The sequence below is a fragment of the Crinia signifera genome, chromosome 3 (genome assembly GCF_055691185.1).
Source record: "Crinia signifera chromosome 3, ASM5569118v1, whole genome shotgun sequence".
Lineage (NCBI taxonomy): Eukaryota > Metazoa > Chordata > Amphibia > Anura > Myobatrachidae > Crinia > Crinia signifera.
The window spans coordinates 339,878,122-339,884,079 of NC_139219.1; the positions used below are offsets into that span (position 1 = coordinate 339,878,122).

Sequence of the window (5,958 nt, forward strand, 5' to 3'; positions counted from 1 at the left end):
ACCAGTAGGATGGACCATGGGACCACTGCCGGGCCAGATGCCTATAGGACCTGGAGAAAGGGAGAGAGCATTCCTGCAACATATACACATCACATTTCTGAATGTCAAGAAAGGAAAAAATAGATTGACGTCTGTTCTTATCCTTAATGCTCCTTACATTAATGGTAAAAAGATTAAAAGCTACCATTTGTTAATAGAAAAAAGCAGGGTCATTGTACGTTTACATTACGACTCCCATCGGGAGGCGTTTCATCAGGATCTGCAGCCGGATCTCCTTGTTGGGGTGTCTGGATGCAGTCAAGTATTTCATCGATCTCACACAGGCTGTTGAGCTCAGTTTGATCTCTTCAGGCGAAATCCCCTTCTCCTCGCAGTCGGGGGCGAAGCTTCTTCCTCGGCGTCGAGAGCTGGAGGGTCGGAGGTCGCTTCAGAGGGCAGAGCAGGTCTGACCCTCAGTCTTCTCTGGCTTCTCCCTCTTCAGCGATGTCTTCTCCTCCTCGCAGTCTCGACGTCTTCGCTCTATTCGCTCTTCTCGGTCTGGCAGCGGTAGCCCTGAGAAGGACCGTTGTCGGTCCAAGAAACAAGGAGCAGAGCTGCCTCTCAGAATGAACTGATAAGAACAGATACTACACTTGATCTTAGCCAAAAGGCCGAGAAGCACAAGTAACATCTGAGTTTGAAGAAACTCAGGAGCCCGAGGTGTGCTCCCTACCACCCATGCTGTGCCTAAACACGTGCAAAGGGGGCCGTGCGATCGAATGGGCTTATCTCCCGAAGGAGACGGGCCCCGTTTTTCCCCTAACCCCTTTCAACCATAAGGCCGAAGAGGGGGAAATAGGGAACGGTGGGTCCTCTTCGCCGAAGCTTAGAGAGACCCTCTTTCCTCAACCCCCGGAAGGGTTAGGATGGTGGGTCCTCCGCACCCGAAGGTTTGGAGAGACCCTCAGTGGACTTCCCTCCGCCTTGCGGCTCGGGGTCATCCTCGGGGAAACCGCAGCTCTCCCCAAAAGGCGAGAGCTTTGGCACGTTGGGGAAATGGAAGGCCCGTAAGGGTCGACCACACTACCCAAAAAAACGTGACAAACTACAAAAAAACAGAAAACGTGAAAGTGACGAACGTGAGAAGGAAAATAAATAAATAATAAAGACCCTAGCCAGAAGGACAAGGTGGTCTGCCCCACCTGCAGTGCACATGGTTTTGTCAATCTAAGAAGGAATTTCTCAGAAAGAGTGAACTAGAATAACCCCCTAGGTGAAATGAGATTGCTGGACTAATGAGGGAGAGAAGGAGATTGCTGCTGTTTCAGGGAGTCTCCTGCAGAATGCAGGAGGGTAGGCAAGTATGGGCTATCTGGGAAAGTATTCAGTTTTTGGGATAAAGTCCGGGGGAACCCAGCAGCCCACACAGGACTCTGGATTCCCCTGGGACACAGCAGTTACAGTAAGTGCACTTTTCCTATAAACTACATTTAAAGCACACGTTACCCTGTACACACTGAGCCTGTGCACTGCACAGGCTCCACAACCAAACAACACATTGTAAATACATTTAAAATATTATACATTGTCTTAAACAGGCTTCATTAACCTGCAGCACTGCATCATGGGACATGTAGTCCTAGCACAGTGCCTGCACATATCATTTACAATATGTGCTTTTTACTTTGTTCTGGTGCCCCAGCACTGGGCTCCTTGAGCCCTGCAGCCCAGAAAAAGCAATCCTGAATTTGGCGGCAAGCGCCTGTTGTCCGGGATGGTGCAGCGGCACAGAGAGTTAACCCCTTTAGTGCCATTAACCATGAGTGCTGGGCTCTCCGTCCACAGGGGGTATACACACAGGTATACAGGGGACAGGGGGTATATATATACAGCGGTATACAGGGGACAGGGGGTATATACGGCAGTACTCAGGGGACAGGGGGTATATACAGTAGTATACAGGGGACAGGGGTATATACAGCAGTATACAGGGGACAGGGGGTATATACAGCGGTATACAGGGGACAGGGGGTATATAAAGCGGTATACAGGGGACAGGGGGTAAATATACGGCAGTACTCAGGGGACAGGGGGTATATTCAGCAGTATACAGGGGGTATATACAGCGGTATTCAGGGGACAGGATATATACAGCAGTATACAGGGGACAGGGCGTATATTCAGCGGTATTCAGGGGACAGGGGGTATATACAGCAGTACACAGGGGACAGGGGGTATATACAGCAGTATACAGGGGAATGGGGGTTTATACAGCGGTACACAGGGGACAGAGGGTATATCCAGCGGTATTCAAGGGACAGGGGGTATATACAGCAGGGGACAGGGGGTATATACAGCGGTACACAGGGGACAGGGGGTATATACAGCGGTACACAGGGGACAGGGGGTATATCCAGTGGTATTCAGGGGACAGGGGGTATATACAGCGCAACACAGGGGACAGGAGGTATATACAGCGCTACACAGGGGACAGGGGTATATACAGCGCTACACAGGGGACAGGGGTATATACAGCGGTACACAGGGGACAGGGGGTATATACAGCGGTACTCAGGGGACAGGGGGTATATACAGCGGTACTCAGGGGACAGGGGGTATATACAGCGGTACTCAGGGGACAGGGGGTATATACAGCGGTACTCAGTAGACAGGGGGTATATACAGCGGTACACAGGGGACAGGGGGTATATACAGCGGTACACAGGGGACAGGGGTATATACAGCGGTATTCAGGGGACAGGAGGTATATACAGCGGTACTCAGGGGACAGGGGGTATATACAGCGGTACACAGGGGACAGGGGGTATATACAGCGGTACACAGGGGACAGGGGGTATATACAGCGGTACACAGGGGACAGGGGTATATACAGCGGTACTCAGGGGACAGGGGGTATATACAGCGGTACACAGGGGACAGGGGGTATATACAGCGGTACACAGGGGACAGGGGGTATATACAGCGGTACACAGGGGACAGGGGGTATATACAGCGGTACACAGGGGACAGGGGGTATATACAGCGGTACACAGGGGACAGGGGGTATATACAGCGGTACACAGGGGACAGGGGGTATATACAGCGGTACACAGGGGACAGGGGGTATATCCAGTGGTACTCAGGGGACAGGGGGTATATACACCGGTATACAGGGGACAGGGGGTATATACAGCGGTACACAGGGGATAGGGGGTATATACAGCGGTACTCAGGGGACAGGGGGTATATACAGCGGTACACAGGGGACAGGGGGTATATACAGCGGTACACAGGGGACAGGGGGTATATACAGCGGTACACAGGGGACAGGGGGTATATACAGCGGTACACAGGAGACAGGGGGTATATACAGCGGTACTCAGGGGACAGGGGGTATATACAGCGCAACACAGGGGACAGGGGTATATACAGCGCTACACAGGGGACAGGGGTATATACAGTGCAACACAGGGGACAGGGGGTTTATACAGCGCAACACAGGGGACAGGGGGTATATACAGCGGTACACAGGGGACAGGGGGTATATACAGCGGTACACAGGGGACAGGGGGTATATACAGCGGTACACAGGGGACAGGGGGTATATACAGCGGTACACAGGGGACAGGGGGTATATACAGCGGTACACAGGGGACAGGGGGTATATACAGCGGTACACAGGGGACAGGGGGTATATACAGCGGTACTCAGGGGACAGGGGGTATATACAGCGCAACACAGGGGACAGGAGGTATATACAGCGCTACACAGGGGACAGGAGTATATACAGCGCTACACAGGGGACAGGGGTATATACAGCGGTACACAGGGGACAGGGGGTATATACAGCGGTACTCAGGGGACAGGGGGTATATACAGCGGTACTCAGGGGACAGGGGGTATATACAGCGGTACACAGGGGACAGGGGTATATACAGCGGTATTCAGGGGACAGGGGGTATATACAGCGGTTCACAGGGGACAGGGGTATATACAGCGGTATTCAGGGGACAGGGGGTATATACAGCGGTATTCAGGGGACAGGGGGTATATCCAGCGGTATACTGGGGACAGGGGGTATATCCAGCGGTATACTGGGGACAGGGGGTATATACAGCGGTACACAGGGGACAGGGGTATATACAGCGGTTCACAGGGGACAGGGGGTATATACAGCGGTACACAGGGGACAGGGGTATATACAGCGGTTCACAGGGGACAGGGGTATATACAGCGGTACACAGGGGACAGGGGGTATATACAGTGGTATTCAGGGGACAGGGGGTATATAAACCGGTATACAGGGGACAGGGGGTATATACAGCGGTACTCAGGGGACAGGGGTATATACAGCGCTACACAGGGGACAGGGGGTATATACAGCGCTACACAGGGGACAGGGGGTATATACAGCGCTACACAGGGGACAGGAGGTATATACAGCGCTACACAGGGGACAGGGGGTATATACAGCGCTACACAGGGGACAGGGGTATATACAGCGCTACACAGGGGACAGGGGGTATATACAGCGCTACACAGGGGACAGGGGGTATATACAGCGCTACACAGGGGACAGGGGGTATATACAGCGCTACACAGGGGACAGGAGGTATATACAGCGGTACTCAGGGGACAGGAGTATATACAGCGGTACTCAGGGGATAGGGGGTTTATACAGCGCAACACAGGGGACAGGGGGTATATACAGCGCTACACAGGGGACAGGGGGTATATACAGCGGTACACAGGGGACAGGGGTATATACAGCGCTACACAGGGGACAGGGGTATATACAGCGCAACACAGGGGACAGGGGGTTTATACAGCGCAACACAGGGGACAGGGGGTATATACAGCGGTACACAGGGGACAGGGGGTATATACAGCGGTGGACAGGGGGTATATACAGCGGTACACAGGGGACAGGGGGTATATACAGCGGTACACAGGGGACAGGGGGTATATACAGCGGTACACAGGGGACAGGGGGTATATACAGCGGTACACAGGGGACAGGGGGTATATACAGCGGTACACAGGGGACAGGGGGTATATACAGCGGTACACAGGGGACAGGGGGTATATACAGCGGTACACAGGGGACAGGGGTATATACAGCGCAACACAGGGGACAGGGGTATATACAGCGGTACACAGGGGACAGGGGTATATACAGCGGTATTCAGGGGACAGGGGTTTATACAGCGCAACACAGGGGACAGGGGGTATATACAGCGGTACACAGGGGAAAGGGGTATATACAGCGGTATTCAGGGGACAGGGGGTATATACAGCAGTGTACCGGGGACAGGGGGTATATAAAGCAGTGTACAGGGGACAGGGGGTATATCCAGCGGTATACAGGGGACAGGGGGTATATTATTATTATTATTGTAATTTTATTTATAAGGCGCCACAAGTGTTTCGCAGCGCCGTACAAAGGAACAATACAGGGAGACAAAACTTGGCATAACATTGAATAAATAACAAAAATACAGTACAAATAAAGAGCACCACAGTTCAATACACATTACAGCTTAAATGTAAGTAGTGAGGACCCAATCAACATACAACTAGAGGCTTGAGGCCAATGATGGAGATGAGTATGAAGATGGTCACTGAGTGTTGGAGTAAAGGAGTGGTATACAGGGGGTATATACAGCGGTACTCAGGGGACAGGGAGTATATACAGCGGTACACAGGGGGTATATACAGCGGTACACAGGGCATAGTGGGTATATACAGCGGTACTCAGGGGACAGGGGGTATATACAGCGGTACACAGGGGAGAGGGGTATATACAGCAGAACACAGGGGACAGGGGTATATACAGCGGTATAAGGGGACAGGGGGTATATACAGCGGTGGACAGGGGACAGGGGGTATATACAGCAGTGTACAGGGGACAGGGGTATATACAGCGGTGTACAGGGGACAGGGGTATATACAGCGGTGTACGGGGGACAGGGATATATA

General features: G+C 52.5%; 1 pseudogene; it reads right to left on the bottom strand.

Moving 5' to 3' along the window:
* Window positions 1–555: 555 nt before the first annotated feature.
* Window positions 556–662, bottom strand: LOC146066067 (U2 spliceosomal RNA; annotated as a pseudogene).
* Window positions 663–5,958: the final 5,296 nt, after the last annotated feature.